A 21,765-nucleotide genomic window follows, 5' to 3' on the forward strand; every position below is an offset into this window, starting at 1 on the left:
GCTCATAAGTTTGAACACTTGGTCTGCAATAGGAGACACAGTTTAGGAAGGGTATAGACCCTCTAGAGGGAAGAGCTTTATTACAGAAAGTGGGTCACTGGGGCATGGCAAGAGGCTTTGTAGCCCAGACCCACTTCCCATTTACACCGATTTCTGAATGCAGATGCAATGTGACCAGAGATGTGTATACTTCTCCTTCCTAGGCATGGTGGAATGTATTCTTCCAGACCTATAAATCCAAATGGACGTTTTTTTTCTTCGTTAGTTGATTTTGTCGTAGCATTTTATCATAGCTCTGAGAAATGCTTGAGGCAGCTTTATAAACTGATAGCTAGGAGGTGTTTTCTGAGCAGAGTTCCTATGACTGGGCACTCTGAGAATGATATTTCTCAATTATACCATACATGGACTATCTTGTTTTCAACCAATGGGGTCTTTATGTTTCTTCTAAAAACATTAAACTTGAAGCATTTCATGTTTTATATCATATATATTTTATTATACGGTAAAATATGTAGGAAATGAACAGAGAGATACTTGATACTTTCATTGTACTTTTCTTGATGTTAATATTTCATGTACGTCTTATCCAGTGACCTTACCTATGATATTAGCAATGATAGAGGTACCATAACTAGCCCACAGTTCTTATACAATTTATGCAAATTGTTCAACTGATTCTCCTTTTCTTTCTCTCTTTTTTTTTCAAAGTTGGTTGTTTTAGTTACATTTCAAATATTGTCCCCCTTCTAGGTTTCTTCTCCACACACTCCCTTACCTGCTTCTATAAGGATGCTCCTCCACCCACTTCTGCCTCACCACCCTAGCATCCCCTACACTGGGGCATCGAGCCTACCCAAGACCAAGGGCTTCCTCCCCCATTGATGCCAGACAGTGCCATCCTCTGCTACATATACAGTGAAGACATGGGTTGGTTAATATTGTTGTTCTTTAGTCTAGTCGTTGCCTCTCCTCCTGGTCCGCCTACCCATAGTTCCTTATCAACCCCCCCCCCCAATCTTTAAGAGGATGCATATCTCCCAACCCTTACCAGGCCTCCCCTTTTCCTGAGGACTCCAGTCTCCTGTGGGTTAGGCCTGTCTTCTCCTACCAAGGCCAGACCAGGCAGTAGTCTGCTGCATATGTGTGTGTGTGTGCGGGGGTGGTGGCAGGGAGTGGCTTGGACCAGCTTGTGTATGCTGCCTGGTTGGTGGTTCAGTGTCTGAGAGATCTCCGGGTTCTGGATTAGCTCAGACTGCTGGTCTTCCTAAGTGGTCCTCCTCCTCCTATCTTCTTCCAGTCGTTCCCTTATTCAACTACAGGGATCCCTGACTTCAGTCCAATGGTTAGGTGTAAGTATCTGTTTTGGACTCCTTAAGCTGCTTGTTGGACCTCTTGGAGGGCAGTCATGCTAGGCTCCTGTCTGTAGGCACACGATAGCATCAGTAATAGTGTCAGGTCTTGCAGCTTCCTCTCAAGATGGAACCCAAGTTGGGCTGGTAACTGGACCTTCTTTCCCTCAGTCTCTTCTCCATTTTTATCCCTGCAGTTCTTTTAGACAGGAACAATTCTGGGTCAGAGTTTTTGATTGTGGGATGGCAACCCCATTACTCCCATTGATGCCTTTGTCTTTTTACTGGAGGTAAATTCTCTGAGTTCCCCTCTCTTCACTGTTGGGCATTTCATCCAAGGTCCCTTGCTTTGAGTCCCAAGAGACTCTCACTTCTCAGGTCTCTGGTACTTTCTAGAGCCTCCCCACCCCCACGCTGGTTCCATATTTTCATCCATTCTGCTGAGCTTCAGGGCTTCTCTCCTGTCTCCCCATCCCTGATACCTGATCATGTTCTATTTTTCCTTCCACCTCTCCTCTCCCACCCAGCTCTCTCTCTCTGCCTTATCTGGAGTTCTGTACATTTTACATACATGTGAAATTCGTAAAACAACCCATACATAACTGTTTGAAATGTAAAAGTATTAGGTTCATGATTATAAATGAATAAGACAATAAAAGTTCCCAGGTTTTGCCTGTGTTTAACCCAATTCTCAGGGTCACATACACAATTCATGTTCTAGTTGCTCAGCGTTTGATTAGCAGTGAATATGTGGAAACATGAATTCCATGCCTCTCACTGGCATGAATAATGAAATCAAACAAATGGAAAATGGTTTCTTTTCTGTTTTGAAGTTCATTTTGAAGATTTTGATTAGTCTGAGTTAATAAAGGAAGGGAGGAGTTTTGATAGAGGGAAGTAGTGTATTCAGAAGTATAGGATTGGCATAGTTAGAGTATTTGATGTCAACAGCCAGAGAAAATTCACTTAAAATGCTCATCTGAATAAAGTGAGAGAGCCTTAGAGTGATGCATCTTTTTTCTCATGTGGATGTTGTTTGCTAAGAGCTTGATTCTTGCTTTGCTTTATTGCAGTCATTAACTCATTCGTATTGTAATATGTTCATAATAATAATGCAATAAGTTCATAATCATAAGAATTGCTTCTGGGATAAAGGAACATGGATTTAGAAATAATAAGTCAGAATGAAATGTAGGTTTTCATTTTCAGTCATGTAAAAATTATAGGAAAAGATAGTTCCTTTTATAAATTGATAGTTAAGAGCACAGTTGACTTAGTTAATTGACATATCAGAATTGTATCTATTATGAATTTTTCCTGTTGATTTCTATGATGTTTTCAGAGTGCAGGTTCTGTTTAATTTTCCATTTTGTGTGTTTGCTTATGTGTATTGCATGCATGTATGTGTGTGTACATGTGTGTCCATATATCTGTGTGTTTGTGCATATGAATGTAGATTTGTACAAACCTCAGTAGAGGGAGTCAGGACCACTGTACCTGGAATTATAGGCAGAGAGCTGCTTTATATAAGTGCTGTTAACTGAACTTAGATTCTTTGCAAATACAGGAACTGTTCTTAACTGCTGAGAAATCTCTTCAGGTCCCCATCTAGCCAGTAATTTTCAGAGGATGTTTGTCAATTATTCTTTTACTCTATAAACTGCATAGCAATACTTTTACTTTTACTTTAAAAATGATTCAGTTTTTTCTTTCTATGTGTATACATCTCTTATAACTCTTGATATGTTTGGCTTTATTACTCCATCTGCAAAGATTTATGTTTGTATAGAATAATGACTCAAGGGGGGTGAGGTTTTTAGCTTAAGCCAGATATTGTCTTGGGTGAAAAGAAGGAGCAGAAAAGAGCTGATCTCTTCCTGCAGCTACTAGCCTCAAGAGGGTTTAAGTTCCTCTTTGAATGATTAATTGGCAAGTTAGCCTTCAAAGCCCAGCAGGAATAACATCCGATGGTTTTTGTTTTGAATTTTTTCTTCTGTCCTGGAAAGTCAATAACACAGCTTACAAAATTAGTCAGAGGATTTCAGTGTGCCCATTGCCTTATATTAGATAATGGTTATTCACTTTTCAATGACAAAACCCCCATTGATACTTAAAGACACCTTAAAAAACATGGTTTACTAAAGGTGATGTTTATCAGAGAATTGATATGTGTATCTGTTTATACTACAGTCCTTATTGTTTATACTAAGACATAGACTAAGTTCGATTTGGGAAAAACATTTTCTCAACTCCAAGTGTCAGTTAGGTGACACTTTCACTTACCTTTTGTCACATGATCTGCAGTTACATTATATAGCCAGTACCTCTCCATCATTTTCCAAGAACAAGTTTTTTCTTTCTGATTGTTCCTCTCATTTGTAGCCTCCTAATCTATGTGGCTGCGTATGAAGCACAGTATTGGTGATCACTGTGTGGCTTTAGAGTTGATAACGTAATTTTTGCATATATGCTTAACATCACAACAATATTTCTTTCACCTTTTGTTGGAAAATGTATTTTGTTATCTGTTTGTATATGTTTATGTGTGCAGGGGCATACATGCTTGAGCCTGTTTGTGTGCATGTGTGTACCCATGCTGGCATGTATGTTGTGCATATGGAATCCAGAATTCAACCTTAGCCGTTTTTTTTTTTTTTTTCTCTAAGATCTCCCCCAATAGATTCCCTTTTACCTGGAAGTCTTCAGTTTGACTAGAATGGTCTCAAATTTCAACTAAAGCATTTGGTAGCCTATCTAACCTAGACATTGTTATATTATTGTTATTTTCTTCCTTGTTTCATTCCTCTGTTCCTTGGCTTATATAAATTATGAACTCTACTTTCTCTTCTACCTGCCACAGGTATGCCACAGATGACTCAAGCAAACTGTCATGTTTTATATGACAAACATTCTTTTGTAAAAAGAAACCTTAGAAAAAGTTAGCTTTCTCTTGAGTCTGTTACCTCAACACCTTGCCTTCTACCCTCTACTTCATGTTTCTTTTTAATTGTCATTATCCATGTCATGGACCATCTTGACATAAAGTCAGGAGAGACTTATGGTTCACTGATTCATAATCTAACTGTTGATATATACCAATGCAGCCAAATCATGCGAAGCATTCTGGCTTGCATGAAATACGTTTAGGGCGTGGTATGCAGTGGATGTGACTTTAAATGTCTTTCTCCCATGTTTCAGACTGCATTAGAAATAGTTTCAATGCTATTACAAGATACCCGAGATGATTAGCCTATAGCAAGAATACATTTGCAGAAAGCTTCCAGCCCATGATTGTGCAGATTTTTTTCTTTTATGGTTCAATTGTGAGGGCTAGATGGTAGTGGCAGAGATTTCTCGCAAGAGCAACTTGTGTCTTGTATGTCTGGGAAGATAAAAAAGATCCAGGGCCCCTCACTCTCTTTAAGGTACATACCACCATTGACCTAAGGAACCCCAGTACTCCCACATCATATTACATCTTTGTTCTAAAGGCTGCATCCCTTCCCTCAATGTTGTAGCACAAGACATCAATAAATTTTCAAAGGTATGCAAGATCCAGATTATAGCACATGATAATGTACTTAGTAGTAATGATTCTTAAAATTCTTCACAAACTATTTAAAGCTCACACTATTGGGTATAATAATTGAAGTTGTGGCTGCAAGGAAGGCTCCCTGCACACCAGTTTGAGCAGGGCTATTGTTATCTAGGCTAAGATGTCCACATTATTGAGACACGGTGTTTTTTAAACTTGGTGACAGAAGAGGTGAAATTCCATTCACTGGCCGTGTGGCCCATTCTCAGAGTGGCATGAACACAGACAGCCAATCTTTTGCTTCGGTGTCTCCTTTTCTCTCACAGATTGACTCTGCTGCTCAATTTAACCGAAAGGGATGGCAAGACTGTGCTCAGCATGATGTTTCTGCTCTGCTAACCCAGAAAACTCTGTGCCTGGTGTATCATCAGGATTTCCCTTTGCTGCTCTGGGAGATGTGCTCTGCTGTTTATCTCAGTTATTGTTCTATAAAACTTAAATCAAGACAAAGTAAAAACCCCTCCTCTCACCATTTTATGCTTATCAAAATCCCATTTAATTTACCATCCTTTCTGGACCAACCACATATTTTTTTTTAATAAAGGACTTTCTGTTTCACATCCAATACTTACAATATTCCATTCTATGGTCTAATGTATCTTTAATTTTATATGAATAGGATCAAATTGAGCATGACTGTTTGCAGCATCTCTCTCTCTCTCTCCCTGTCCCTCTCCCTCTCCCTCCCTCCCTTCCTCCCACCCTCCCTACGTGTGTGTGTGTGTGTGTGTGTGTGTGAGTGTGTGTGTGTGTGTGTGTGTGTGTGTGTGTGTGTGTGTAATAGAATGAGGGAGATAGGCATAACATTTGAAAGTAGGTTTGAGAGCTCAATTATTGATAGTAACCCAAGAGAAAGGATAGGCAGCAGAAATATTTAGGCAGATGATTGACTTATCCCAAGGCTTCCTTTGGGAATATCTTCAAAGTTCAGGCAAAATGGTAAAGCAGAAATAAAGTAAGCAATATGCTTAGAAGTATCAGAGATGTTTCAAGACAGAAAAAAATCCTTTTGTCATATAAATATTGGAAGGAAACTCCATATTCAGTTGTGTGCATTTTTGTGAAAAGGAACTATCTTTCATCTTCTCCCATTGTCTACTCTTAAAACAGAGCTACATGTTTCATGAATAAAACAGTGACTGCTTTTATTTGAGTTGAAACGTTTTGAAGATGACTTTTCAGTCTAATTTACACAAGTGTTTACCTGGGATTTTTCTTCAGACAAATCAGAAAAATGTGTTTGAATTAATACTCATGCAGAAATTTCTTGCTCAACTTGAAAGCTATTTGTTGATAAATCGTGACATCAGACAATCCTGAATACTGAAAAAAAATGTATTTGTGTGTGTGCGTGTATACATATTTGTAATAATGTCCCCAAGAAAATAAAATATTGATAGCAAAAGTGTTTGAAGGACAGATTTTTTATGTCTGAGAAATGAATTTGGGTCAGGATTAGAAAAGCAATATTTCTTTTAAGCTAAATAATATTTTAACTGAAAGTGACTCTCTCTCTCTCTGGCCAAGCCAAAGCAATTTGAAACAGTCTGCTCGATAAGTGCCTTCTGTGAAGAGCCCAATTTCCTGGTTATGTTGGCTTTCAAGGAAGGTGATATATTTCTAAAATGAAATAAAAGTAACAAAGAAAAGTGGTATCTATTACCTAAGGGAGCCTGGGCAAAGAAAATTTTTTATAATTAAGTTTTCAATGTAGATATAGTGTGTATACTTTCTAATTTATTCTCTTCCTTTCAAGGGTGATCCGTTTTATGAACATGAGACAAATGTAGCCACATTTTTTTTTTTTTTTTTTTTTTTTTTTTTTATTCTCTGGAGCTGTAATTGGCTCTTCCTCATCAGGCCTCCAGACTTCACATTTTGTATCTGTGCCAAAAGATGTTCAACCATCAAAACAATCACAAAGCTTCCCTTGGGCTGTCTGTTGATGTATATGAACAGATCAGTGTGTTTATTCAAATACTATGCATATCTAATTTTAATTCAGATATGAATTATATTGACAAAAATTATAGTTTTAAAATTTTTAGTGATTTATTTTATCTTCTATTTATGTATATGTCTGTGTCTGTATGCATATGTCCGTGTAAAAGCAGGTGGCTGTAGAACCCAGAAGGTGTTGGATTCCCTGGAGCTGGAGTTATGAGTGGTTGGGCTGCACAGCCTGGGTGCTAGGAACCAAATTTCAGTTTTATGCAAGAGCATTACTGCCGAGTAATGTACCTACTCCTACTTTATAGTCATGCTGGTTTATTTTATGTCACCTTGAAATATGCTAGTGTTAGATGAAAGGAAAAAAAACCTCAGTTGAAGAAAATGCCTCTATATGACCCAGCTGTAAGGCATTTTCATAAATAGTGATAAATGGGGGAGAGCCTACTCCACTGTGGGTGGATCCATCCCTGGACTGGTGACCCCAGGTTCTATAAGAATATAAGCTAAGCAACCCATGAGGTGTAAGCTAGAAAGCAACACCCTTCATGACGTCTGCATCAGATCCTATCTCCAGTTTTCTGCCTTACTTGAGTTCCTGTCCAGATTTCCTTCAGTGATTAACAGTGATGTGGAATTATAACATAAATGAACCCTTTCCTTTCCAACTTGCTTTTTTGCCATTGTGATTACTGCAGCAATAGAAACCCTGTATAAGACAATAGTCTTTAAAGGAGACAAGTTGAGAGATAGGAGTTTGGCTCAGTTAGTAACATGCTTCCCTTGAAAAGGCCAAGGCCTTAAGTTTGATTCCAGACTTCATGTAAGAATTCCAAGTAATTTCGTGTAAGATACTCCAATGCCAGAGAGATGGAGATGAGAGGATATCTGTGTCTCTCTTACTAAGAGCTTAACCTAATTACTGATTCTCATGTCCTGATGAGAGACCTTGTCTCAAAAAATATAAAAGACCTTGTCTGAGGAGAAGCTACATTAATGCTAACCTATGACCTATATATGTGCACACAATGCACATTAATTAGCACGTGCATATGCATGAGCTTCCATGTACACACACCCATATATCCTCTCTCAACACACACAGGCTTAAAGGGGAGCATGGTATCTTCTGACTTGACAGTCAGTTGAAGTCATAACTAAGTCTCATGTTGGAGAATAAAGTTTAAACCAGTGATTAATGCTTTATGATGGGAAAAACTATCAGAACTTGTTTCTTTAAAATTTTCCAGAGCACAGAATTTAATTCATTTATTGTTTATTCAGTTATTACTTTTAGCTTATTTATATTTTCACTTCAAATAACAAACTTCCAATATCTACTTCTTACTGATAACTCAATTTCAAATGATACTTGGAAATTTAAATCTAAACACATATGGTCAGTAATGATTACTCAACTAAGAACACATTGTAAGACAGGTGAGGTATGGTGTTACTATGAGCACTGTATTGGAAAGGTGAAGTTGTTTATCCTGGTAATGCATTCTTTTTCTTCCTAGTTTTGTAGAACTCATTGATTTTGATCTCTTTTTTTAATATACATACAACAAAGTACATTTGATTTTGGCATTGTCAGAGTATAATTTGTGGGTAATGCTTCTCTCTATCTATCACATGGGTCTAGGAACCAAAGTCAGATTTGGCAGCAAAACATCTGTACCCACTCTTTTACTCTGCTTGCTCCCTATAAGCATTGCATATGTATATGTGTATGTATTTGGATATGGATATGTGTATATATGAATATAGATTATGTAATATATATATATAGCTAAAATGGATAATTTATGACAGAATCAATAACCTAAACAACTAGATAAAAACTAATTAGGTGATACCACCATCAGCTCTCATGAAATTTGGTGAAATAAAGGATTTTTAAGATGTTCTGTTGCCCTGATAATTAAAGTCAAATTCTACCATTGTTCAAATATCCTCTGGGCTTGGCACAAACTAGAATACTCTCTTGACTAACAGGGCTTCCTGTTCCTGAACCTTAACCCCACATATCTCTACCTGCAGAATGTCATGTAGCATTAGTTACGATTACAGTTTTAACTTCCTTCTCTTGATAAGAACCCATTCACCTAGAAATTTCTGGAATGCCTCTCTATGCTAATGAGGCATCTCAGTACCTTAAGCCATTGACCTTTTCCCATCCGGGATGTTCCTACACCAGTCTAAAAATACATAATCTATGAGTCACCGAAAGTAAAAGTGATCTGTCTCCCCACAGCTAGTTTAAGAATGTACTCACAGAGCTTCTGAACTCTTCCCACTTATACCCCTTCCTGTCCATCATCTCTGCTCCATTTGCCCTCCCAGACTAATTGACATCAGCTGACCAACCATCCTGGGGGTAGGAAGGGTCACAATGTTCTCTCCTATGGCTTACAATGTACAGTTCACAGGAATTCTGCTTATGTGCTTAGAACTGACAGTCTTTTCTCTGATCACAGTTTTAGAAAGCACTAATTCCAAAAAAAGTGAATTTACTTAGATAAACATTTTTTAAAATGTATTTTAGTTATTGAAACTTCCTGAAGCATGGCTTATAAAATTGAAAAAAAAAAAAAAAACGTTCAAATCTCTACTTGTAATGCATTCACACTGTTGAAAATATATGATTCCCACTGGGATAATTGCTATGATATTGTTGTTAAGCTCCAAACATGCTTCCTATACTTTGTTGTACTGTTGCTGGGACTCTGCTAATTATAGGTTTCCCTTGCTGAGACTGTTGAATTATACCAAACAGGTGCACTGGAGGACAATAGGAGAAGATGAGAGGGAAAAATGTGCCTTCCAAATTTTGCACTGTTACGGGCATCCTAGGAATGGGTCTGCCTCCGAGGTAAATTGTTCCAACCACGGTTCCCTTCCAATTGCAGGTTCTGCCCATGTGAACCTGTTTAGATCTGTGAGTTCTAGTTCCAGATTCTTATCCCCACATTTCTAGACTCTTGACACCCACTCATTTCTCTCTCCACCTTCTAATTTCCTTTAAGCTCTAGAGAATAAGCATCTTTCTCAGGTTTCTATGTATGTCTTGATTCAGAGTTTCTTTGATATTAATTTTTTTTAACAAGGATGAATTCATGGCTTAACATTAAGGCCAACTGATGATCTGGAGGACTTGATTGGGTTCCCAGTACCTATGTCAGGTGGTTCACAATCTCTTTTAACTATCTTATTTGGAGATCTGATGTCCTCTTCCGGTGAGTGTGGGCATTTGTGTGCACACTTGCACATACCTACACACAGACACAGGCACTTAAACATCAATAAAAATGAGTCCTTAGAAATATTCCTAACTCTAACCCTTGAGGATGTTTCTCCCGAAACCTCAACCACTAGCAACCCATTTCTCTCTCTGTGGTTTTGCCTTTGAAAGGAAGTCCAAATCTAACATTTCTACTCAAGTTCTTTTCACTAAGCACAATTCATTTTGGTTTCATTCATGGTGTTTGATGCCTGCTTGTTTTAATTCCTTAGAAGCAGAGCTCCATTGTTTATATAGAATCTATTGACTTTGTGTTGTATATTTGCCTATTAAGAATAAAATTAGGTCTGAGTGAGGTGGCACATGCTTTTAATCACAGCACTTGGGGGAAGGGGATGGAAGTGGATATCTGCGAGTTTGAGGCCAGCCTGGTCTATAGAGCAAGTTCCAGGCTACTCAGGGCTATACAGAGAAGCTCTTGTCTCAGAACAAAATGAAATAAAATAAAATAAGCAGTGAAATGATTGTTGATTGAATTTAAGGAGGGGACCCCATGGAAAATCTACATGTGTATGGCCACATGAATTTGTAGTCCAGAAATCTCTACAGCAAGATGGTAGAGATGGCAGAATCATACAAAAGCTCATGGAGGCAGCTGGCCTGGAGTGGACAGTATAGCAATAGACACAGAAAGACCCTGCCTCACAAAGGCTGGAGAAAACAGAACAGCTTTCAGAATGTTGCTCACATGCCATTCAGCACAGACATTGCAGAAGGCAACTGATAGTTCCACTGCAGTAGTTCTAGGTTTAAACTCAGGCCACAGTCATGGTAGCATGGGTACTGTTTAAGATCCTTATCTTCTCAGTTGTTTAAATCCTAATGATCTAATTCACATTATGGTGGCTATCGTTAACAATACTCAAAATGTGAATGCTAACATACCTTAAGTACTGTGACCATAATGTAAGGTGATGGATACACTATATGAGTTGGTCACAACAATCATCTTACAACATGCCTGAATATATATATGTGTGTGTGTGTGTGTGTGTGTGTGTATGTGTGTGTGTGTGTATGTTTATGTGTATGTACATGCACGTGTGTGCACAGGTGTTTATTATTTTTACTAAAATGACATCATATAGCTTAAGTATTTTTATGTCAGTTATACTTTAACTAGAAAAATATGAAAATTAAATATGTGATAATTATATTTATTCCTCACTCATCAAGTGTTCTTCTCCTTCATGGAAAGTAACTTCTATCCTGACCCTCCTGGGAAAACATTCTTTTGACATTCTATTCTGTTTGAGTGTTTGCTGGAAAAGCACTTTTCTGTACTTTGTTTACAAAATTCTATTTATTCTTCATTTCTGAAATATGTTATTGTAAGGGAGAAATGCCTGAGATGACTTTTTATTTTCTTTCAGAACCTTAAAGTTTTCACTCCATTGTCCTGCTGTCTACTATTAGGTAAAATCTATCTTTGTTTCTCTTTGGCTCACTTTCCTCTGGGGTTGTCATCAATGGTTTATGGTTTCCTTTGGCCCTCAGAAATTTGAATAGAATGGATTCAGGCAGCTATTTTAGTCATAGTAATGGTAATCATGGCTGTTATTTTCCATCGACCCTGCATGGTAGTGTTTAAGATCCTTGAATCTATGGTTGGGTTGTATGTATTAGTTTTCTTTCTCTTGTTGTTATAAAATATCTTAGCAAGCAGAACTTAATGGGGAAAAAGGTTTTGAAGTATATGAGACTTTTTTTGGTTTTTTTGATTGTTTTGATTTTTTTCTTACTACTTTATTTTAAAAAGTGAGATATATGTACATATTATTAAAAGTATTTTAACATAAAACTATATGAACATATTTTTGTCAGTACTTGATTTTTTAAAGGTTTGAAATCTTGCTAGTTATCATAAGCCTAAAGTACAACAAGTGTACAGCACCCACTCAGAGTGGGGTACACCTAGACCTTAAATCATAATAACTCAAAAGCTAAGAAGGTATCCTTGGGGCAAACTTTGGTATTTAAAAATCATTATGTCTAATCTATACACACCAAGAAAACTTTGACTATTTTTATGTTACATCTTGTTTTTACATGTACTTTATGCCAATCTGAACTGTACCATTTCCCATTTTTCCCAGTACTGAGGATTACATTCTCTCCTCTGTGTTTGACTTTAGATATACCCTACAGGCTTCACTCATACATGGCCTATTGAATTGGCATAAGGCACTCAAGGGTTATTTCTGTTATTTCATATTAATTGCAGACTTTCATGAGACTAGACAATTGTCCAGTTTGCATATGTATCAGAGTTTATCTTTTTCATAACACAGCTAAAATCAGAGTCACACTGTAAAGGGAAGCACATATGTCATTGAAATCTTGGTTTCAATTCTTTGGGTCAAGTCTCTGAACCACCGATTCCACCTCAAGGAACAGATGAGCTGCAGATGTAAAGTACTGAAAAGGGGTTTAAATGGAATATTGAACTATTAGTTTATAGCATATACAACATGATAATATCCAGAGTTTTTACATCATATTATAGTGTAAGTAATCTACAGAAATGTGTAGCTTCTATATGTTTTTCTCTGAAATTCTATATTAGGTAATGTTAATACACATGGATCTTAGTATCCCCTGGAACTGACATATTTTGGACACTATGTATCTAGACATGCTATGCCCAGAAGACATACTTTTCACTCCTTGTTCATTGTCTGTCTCTCTGTTTATCTATCTATCTATCTATCTATCTATCTATCTATCTATCTATCTATCTATCTATCTTAAGGCTTCCCAAACTGTTATTTAATATGCAATTGTCATATTTTTGTACTATATTGTTAGTGTAGGAGGGTTTGAATGACAGAAACTCAAGCCCATTTATGTTTTGATAATAGCTAAACCTAATACGTGTGTAATTCTCCATCATGGTTTCAGTGCATTTTTTTTTTTTGTCCTTTTATGTACATATTGTTCACTGACATAGCTTGTTTGGAGAAATGTCTATTCAGGTTCTTTGGGTTTGATTAGGTGATTGCTATTGGGTTATATAAATTTTTAAATAGATTGAGGATATTGATCCCTTTTTAGATAAATATATGGTTTGAAAAATATTTTTTTTCTGGGTTATATGTGGTTTCTGTATTACACTGCTTTTTCGTTGTTTGTTTGTCTGTTAGTTTTCGTGCTTGGAAGCTGGTCAGTTCTGGCTAATCCTATACCTTTCTTTTATGTGTGTTTTCTCTATGTTACAGTGTCAGACCTAAGACTTGCTGCCAAGGTCAAGTCCAGGAAGATTTTCCTTGGTGCTCTCTTCTAAGAATTTTACTGCTCTTGGTCATATGTTTAGACATTTAGCCCATTTGAGCTAGTTTCCAAAGATATTTTATGCAGGAGGGAAAATCCGGAAAAGGTTCCAAGTCTTTTGGCTGTGTTTGGAAGTCCTAGCTTGACTTCTCTCTCCCTTCACAGGATGTTCTGAAAGAGGAATTTCTGAAAACTGGCCAGTTTAATATTTATGCAAGTTAAGGGGCAAGGCTATTTACTGATTATATTTTTGCATTAGTAACAAGCATACAATTCATGAGCTTTCTTTTCAGAATGACTCTCTCAGTATGCTTCTACTCTAAGTGATAATTTTAAAATTATAAGATCAAATGTTAATATTTTTAATACTCTCGGGATATAATTTATTCCACATAAAATGACCTTGTGACTGTACAATAGGTCTTAAATATTACATATGGGTGTCACAGATTAAATTACATATAAATATTAAGGTCATATTATACATCATATTTTGGCATCAAGGTGATCATTCAAAACAAATGGGTTAAAAATTCTGTAGATGAAGATTATGACTTCATCTTTTTATTCTTCATGAACTCTGTTGAAAATGTAGACCAATGTGGACCTTAAAGAACAAATTTGTTATCCAGAGTCTGTTGTGATTCACCCTAAAATGTCCTCATTTGTGTCTGTCAGTTTTATCAGTGTAGTGTGGTTAGGGTCACAGAATGGTTTTCCCATATCGTATGTGTCCCCTGTGCTTTATTTAGTTGTAACTAAGGGACTTATATTCCTGTGTAGTCTCTTAGAATACAATGAAATAGTAAGTTTAAAATGCTTATGTGTATGTGTGTGAGCACAAATATGCCAAGGTTTACATGTGGAAGTCAGAGGGTACCTTGGATGAACTGATTCTCTCCTTCCACCATCTGTACTATGGGTATTAAACACCCATTTGGCAAATGGACCCAGTTCCTGGCCCAGAAACTATACTTATAAAATAGTGTAATAAATTAAAATGTTACTGGATTAACAGTCAAAATATTGAACTAATTGATGTACAGTGTCAGTAAGAACAACAGTATATTTTAGTCCTACATTTTTAAATTTTTTATTATTGTTATCCCACATTTGAACCTTTCAAACTTCTGACACATGTGTTTTCATATATGCTTTTTTGCTATAATAAAATGCCCGAGGCTACATAACTTATAATGCAGGTGGGTGGTTTGGCTCAGGGTTCTAATATTTTGATTGGTAGAAAAGTCCAAGCAGCATAGTAATGGTGTCTCATAATAGCCCCTGAACATTTCTTAAAGGTTAGGTAAAGTTGAAAGCAAAGGAACTGGATGCAGAAATGGCCACACCTTATAACAACCCACCTTTAAGGAGACTAAGTCCTGACGATCACACAACTCTTTTTTTTTTTAAAACTTTATTTTTAAAAACAAAGATAAAAGAAAAAAAATTTAAACATTTTTGCACAAATGTATACAAATACAATTGTGTCAGTGCTTGGCATTTTTTTTTTTTTTTTTTTTTTTTTTTAAGGTTTGATACTCTGCATTAAGGTCTTACTAGTTACAATGAGCAAAAAGTACATGTAAAACAGGAGGTAACCCGGAATTAGTCAAATTTTTCTTGGTGTGTAAGGATTGAGCATGACGGGTTTTTTTTGTTTTGTTTTGTTTTGTTTTTTTGTTTTGTTTGTTAGTTTGTTTTTTGTTTTGTTTTCTTTTTTCTTGAACTTCACCCAGTCTGTGAGTTGTTTCTGGGGCAGTCTGAGCCTCTAGGGTTAGCATCCCAAAATCAGTGACTGCATATTATGTCTGTTCTTTAGTCCCCCTTCTTTCTACAGTACTACATACAGGACACACTTTATTTAGTACAAGCCATGTGTAAACCAGAGCAGCAGGATTACTTTTGTTTAAACAGTTATTCTCAGATGAAAGCATGGAAAAAAAAACTGTATTTTATGCCATTGTCATTTTTATTCAGGTGATTTTTGTTTATATCCATCCAAACTTCTCTGGGGCAAATTGTTCTGTCTGAAAAAAAAAAAAAAAAAAAAAAAAAAAAAAAAAAAAAAAAAAAAAACCTGTAGCTATTTGTCTTTTTCCTTTTCTTTTGTTGTTGTGTTTTGTTTTGCTATTTCAGGATGGATGCAGAAACTAAATTTACCAATCTTGTTTGCTCATTTTTCGATAGCCTTTTCATTTACTAAGCTTAGATTTCTGGTCGAAAACAAATCATTCCAACCATTTAAAATGATCCTGTCTTTTCCCGTGGCTTGGATTTTCCCGACCAAAGTTCTTCTGGGGGTGGGGAGCTGGCTCAGTGGGTAAAAGTGCTTATTGGGTAAGCATGAGGGCTTAAGTTTGGATAAAACATGCTACAGTTGGTTTCATTTATACCTATGACCCTAGTGTGGTGGGGTGGAGACAGGAGGACTCTCTGAGCCGTAATGGTTACCAGGTTATCCCCAGGATCAAGGGGGAGGCTCAGTATCAAATGAATAAAGTCAAGAGTGATATAGAACGACACCTAAGGCCCATCTTTGGCCATCCGTGCAGGTATGCATGTCCATATCTATGTGTGCACATGTCATCCATACAAATGCACATTCATACACATATAAATAGACAGACAGATAAAGACGATAAGCCTCTGCCTGTTTTCAGAAACTGATTTTTAGTTTTTGAGAAATTCATTCATGCATGAACCATGCTTTGTTCATTCCCGTTCTTACAGCCTCTCCCTTTTATATTGAGTATTCCCAATAGGTGTATGAGTGTAAGGCCATCTGTTGAAGCATGAAATCAGGGAACAGGAAGAGTGCCTTTAGGTAGAGGATAGGCAGGCATGATAGAGGAGGAATGATGTGGGGAAAATATACCACTAAAGAACTTTGAAAAAAAAATGTTGGATATCCAATGTAGAAGCTTCTTCAAGTAGACAAATGTACCTATATAAAAAGTATTACTTTTTGTATTATAATGTAGATAGTAATATTTCTGTGTATCATAAGCTACTGCCTATGGGATATCTCTTTTTGAGTGGATGGTCCGTAAGGTCCCAGAGACCTCCAAATATTGCAGACTGTTATCATTCCTCTTGGTGATGCTAAAGATACCACACACTTGTGTCATGAAGATGAAGAGTTCTCTTGCTATTTTTAGTTGTTTCTTCTCCTCTTTGTATGCATGTATACATACGTACATATTTTTCTCTCTAGTTGTTAAAAATTGTTCTTAATGTTGTTTCATTTTCAGAAATTCAACAATGAAGTGACCGGAATTTTGTGTTGTCTTATTCAAGTTTATTCTGTCCAGGTTCCTTGTATTCCGTGCTTATGTGGTATTCTGTCCTTATTAATTCGGCTAAACTCAGAGTCATCATGATTCAGCATTTTGTCATCTCTGTTCTCTGCGTCCCCTCTGGCCTTCCATGGAAATGAACCTCACACTGCCTGATACTGTCCTTCAGTGTTGGAATATTGCCCTTGACCTTACTTTGACCTGTTCTGCTTTAATTCAGGCAGTCCCTGGTTTAACTGAATGCCCCCATATTCTAATTCATCAAGAAAATATTTTCTCATTATCAATGTGTATCATTTGTTTTTGTTTGTAGGTGAATCATTGAAGTTTTTTTTTTTAAAATTGTTTCCATTTCTCTAGACTTAACTAAGGATCAGTGTCTCAGTATGGAGCACAGAAAGATGAGCTGTTGAATCAACCAGGGGGAGCTGCTTTACTGTGCTAGAATGCATTGGAATGAGAGAATGGTTCTTCATCTTTATCAACTTGTCATGTGTTTGTTGCTATCCCAGACTTGCCTTGTATGGTTAGGTCCTTTGAATTCCTTGTTTTTATCCATTTTGTGAGGTAACAATGTACTTAACCACCATTCTGGAAGGAATAACATTATCACAATTGCCTCCTAGGACTGTACATAAATTTTACTACTACTAAATGTTATAAAAAGGAACCCTTTCTTAATTTCTTGACTGGCAACAAACCCCATTTACTCTTTCTTGAAACCCTAGAATTCAAGACATGGGGACATCTCTCTGTGCCATGGGAATGAAATTGTTCATTCACCCACCTTTATTTGCTGATCACACTAAAATCCTAGTAAGGATTCATTGAATGGTGCCCCTTGTGGTCTGCATGTTGGATCCACAAATGAAGGATTTTATGAGTACATATCTGATGATTAAAATTTCATCCCTGGTCCCCAAATTCCATCCAGAACTTATCCTTCCACTTATTCCAAAACACACAAACATATAAATCCCATACATACACACACACGCACACACACACACACACACACACACACACACACACACACACACACAGAGAGAGAGAGAGAGAGAGAGAGAGAGAGAACATGTAAGTACTTCTGATATTTTATTAGTTCTTGAGATTTTAGTGTATATGAACAATGATATATCATTATATATCTCTCCCATTTACCCTTACACTATGTCCATAACCTTGGTGGTAATGGTATTAATATAACTGTCATATTTAGGACTGAGTGCCCAATCTCTTATTACAAGCTATGAATCTATTCATTGATTGCTGTCCTCTGTAAAATGAAGCTTCTATGATCAGGGCTGATAGTAACACAGGCCCATGGATATAAACATAAATACTTAGAAGGCTGTTTGACAGCACAGCCACTTAGGAACATAATAAGAGCAGGTTCTATCCTAGGGCCTATAACATCTTCAGCCATGGGGTTGTGATGAGGATTACATCTCCAGGCATGAACTGCCCTCCTGTGGAACCAACAATCCTCAAACTCAACCACAAAATGCTTAGTTACCCCACAACCATATTGCACCAATAAGCACAACTTACCTGACAGGTCAGATGGCAGCATATTTGACCAGCACTGGGTAAGAATATTGATGTCTTTTTTTTTTTTTTTTCACTCAGCAAACTGAACAACACCTTTTGGCTCCATGACAGCTGGCCGGCACAGAGGGCATTTGCTGGCAGGTTTCTGATGCATTCTCTATGTCTAGCAGCTAGTGTATTGTGTCTTCAGTGACAAAGCCTTACCATGTACTAATGGTGGGCAAGCAAGGGCAATGGTAGTAGCCCGTGTAATTTTGGAGACGTCTATAAGCCCCTGGACTCATAGGGAGGCTTCTCACACTCATACTATAATTTTTATTTAATAACCCATGTCTTATAGGGAGACATTGTCTATTCATACAGGATAAATTTTGTTTGAACTCTCTGTTTTTAAAGTGCGTTTGAAATTAACTCACTCTTATTTTCCATAAGGCTTGTTTTATTTTTAAAAAGAGATCTGTTCTTTAATTCCTCTTTCTTACCTTCTTTTCTCCAGTCACTCACCCTGCTTGCTGCTTAACTCTTTAACCTTTAAACACCACTTGTTTCTTTATAACTTACAGACATCTTAACCCTGATTTGGGTTGTGAGTTAGTAAGCTTCTACATGGATATTTTGCCTTCTTTTCTTTTAAATTTAGTTTTGAAATTATAATATACTTAAAATTATTCTCCCTTCCCTTTCCTCTCTTTGCACCATTCCATGCAGCCCTCCCCACTCTTCTTCAAAGTTATTGGCCTTTCTTTTCACTCACTGTTATTACATACACCTATGTGTGTACATATTTATATTCTTAAGTATAACCTGTTGAGCACCTATAATGTTATGATATGTGCCTTTCCAGGACTGTCCATTTGGCACTGGGCAACCAGTTGGTGTCCTGGGGAGAGTACCTTCCCCACTCCCAGATTTCCTGTTACCTATTTTCTTTGTCGAGTTGATTCCTCAAGGTCTTCCCCTCCCCCATCCATTCTCCTACTTCTTTCAGGTTAGACTTTTCCTTCATCCCATACTTCATTCCATGACCCCTGTCCTTGTTAAAGTTTTCCAAGTCTGTATTAGCTACTTTTCTCTTTGTGTAATAAAACACTGTAATCAAGGGAAAAGAGGAGAGTGTTTTACTCAGCTTATGCTTCCAGAAGGTTAGTGTTCAAAATGGTGGGAAATGCATGGCAGCAAACAGGAATGTAAAGATGGGTTTTCACACTTACATCCACATAGGAAGCAGGGAGATAGAAAGCAGTAAATAGGGAGAGGCTATAAACCATCAGATTCTGTCCTTACTGTTGTACTTCCTCCAGCAAGGATGATCCCCTCTCTTAAAAGTACCATAGCTTCAGAAAATAGCACCACCTAGTGGGGACCACATGTTCAAATAGTTGTGCCTATGGGGAGAACTCTCATTCAAACCACCATAATAGGCTTTAAGTCTAGCTCAAATATTTAAGAACTCTACAGTAGGATTGCTCCATTATTGCCCTATATCCTAGGTATATTTAGCCATTCACAATATGAGGAAAATGTAACATAAACAATATTCTAATGTTTACTCGTGTGATGTGATGGGACCTCTCTATGTATATGTCAGAGTTGATCATAATTAAGATTTATCTTACACCATCCCCCATTATTTCTTAGGCTGCATGCAGAACAGATGCTAAGCACTTCTTCTCAAATGGATATAAACAACTCTGTTATGTTGCTAGGTGATGTGGCAGATGTTCCAGGATGAGTTCTTGAAATGAGAGATTCCCATAAATTAGACTATGGAGAGATGATAGGACATGACAGGGGTCTAGAGAATTAAAATGTATGGGAATCTATAATCAAGAGTATTTGGATACTGAGAAAGAATTTTAATTTCTCTCATAAGAAAATCATTCTCTAAATCTACCTCATTCCTTCTCCTGATTGCTTTGTGTATGACTCAATACATTTCCATATTATATGAGGAATAATCTTAAACTTCTTTAGTTTGTTTCACTTCCTTAGATAGTTTTTAAGGCACACATCATACAAATTTGATCAAATTGATTCAAATCACGTCTTGGGTAGGAAATATAATTACAGTAAACAGTATGTTAGCTAGTGGGTTTTGACATTTTAAAAGGACATACAATTATGCCTGTCAGAAAGTGTAGTACATGACACATTAGATGCCCTCTCTGATTATATATTACATCTTTTATTAAAAGCACATTTTGATACTTAACAGTGTCTTTCATTTATTGTTCCCAGTAAATATCTATAAAATTTTACTTAAATAAAAAGAATGGTATGTTGGTGTATGTATGTGTGTGTGAGAGAGAGAGACACACACACACAGAGAAAGAGACAGATAGACAGAGAGAGAGAGAGAGAGAGAGAGAGAGAGAGAGTATTATCTTTTAAAACAAGTTTTGATATTCAATTTTAAGAAGAAAATATAACAAAATTATTATCTTCTCTTTTTTTCTTGTAGCCCTGTCATACACTGACCCACTGGCTGACAAATTCACAGCCTTCTTTTCTTTAGCCATGGCTATTACATGTACATAGAAATGAATAAACATAAATACAGCCTGACATCTCTTTCTAGTGTTCCCTGCATGGAAATATTTTAGAGATAACTATTTAGTATTGGACAACCAAACAAAGGGCTCACCTCTAAGAAAGACTAACTAGTCCTCTCTCAGTAGTTGTTGGTTTCTTATAGCTCTTTATATAGAGGTAAATCCTGTGAGATCTTGCCAACTTTGGTTAGAATTGTGTCCAGTGTTCTTCAAGGATCCATGTTGTTGCAATTTGATGAGCACATATTATCTGTCATTGCTAGATGGCACCATCTCAAAGTTCCTGGTTCTCTGCCCTTTACTGTCTTTCTTCACCACCTTCTGATGGCCTTGAGTCGGTGCAGAAGTCATGTGGTGGATGTATCAGTTGGAGCTAGACATGTCATAGCTGTTATCTGCAGTTTGACTAGTAGTGGCGGTCTACAATTGTCTTCCTCTGATGCTGCTGCTGCAAAAAATGGTATCTCCACGATAAGGAACATAAAAGTTATTAGAGGGCTGGAGACATGGCTCAGTGGTTAAGAGCACTGACTACTCTTTCAAAGGCCCTGAGTTCAATTCCCAGCAACCACATGGTGGCTCACAACCATCTGTGATGGGATCTGAGGCCCTCTGCTGGTCTGTCTGAAAACAGCTACAGTGCACTCACATTAAATAAATACATTTAAAAAAAGTTATTAGAAAATAACTATTTCTAAAAAGCAAAATGTTTTGATTTATCTTCAAAGATATGTCTAATTTCATAATTCATACTATACTGAATCATTATAAAGCTTTCTAAAATTTCCCCATAATTGTATAATCTCTTTCCTCATCACATAGTCTCATCATTAATACTTGACAGGGGCTGAAGAGGTAATATAGAGAAAATGCCAAGAAAGATATCAGTAGA

This window comes from Micromys minutus (genome assembly GCF_963924665.1).
Source record: "Micromys minutus genome assembly, chromosome: 25".
NCBI lineage: Eukaryota > Metazoa > Chordata > Mammalia > Rodentia > Muridae > Micromys > Micromys minutus.